The 272-nt window shown below is 36.0% G+C and overlaps 1 protein-coding gene across 1 annotated transcript in view; it reads right to left on the reverse strand.

The window, feature by feature from the left end:
• LOC119581716 overlaps positions 1–272 on the reverse strand; it is a gene marked incomplete in the record, with an annotated part of 132,029 nt that overhangs the window by 26,376 nt on the left and 105,381 nt on the right.

Consider the following 272-nt stretch of genomic DNA (forward strand, 5'->3'; position numbering starts at 1 on the left):
GAGTGTAACTTAATTAGATTATCCCTTTTATATCCATCCACAAAGATTTATATAAAAAAGATAAACCTTTAGAAAAAAAATCACTCAAAAAATATTATTTTCAAGAAACGTGTAAGAACCAATCTTTGATCTTTTTCTTAAAAAAGGCCTCGCGTGAGGTACTTAAAAAGAGGAACTCGATCTTGATTTTCCCGCAGGCAAGCTGGGTGCGGCGAAAGCATTCACTTGGCTGTTCCTTGATCTATTTCGGACGTGCAGGCTTAGAGGGAATT

This window comes from Penaeus monodon, chromosome 15, assembly GCF_015228065.2.
Source record: "Penaeus monodon isolate SGIC_2016 chromosome 15, NSTDA_Pmon_1, whole genome shotgun sequence".
Classification (NCBI taxonomy): Eukaryota; Metazoa; Arthropoda; class Malacostraca; order Decapoda; family Penaeidae; genus Penaeus; species Penaeus monodon.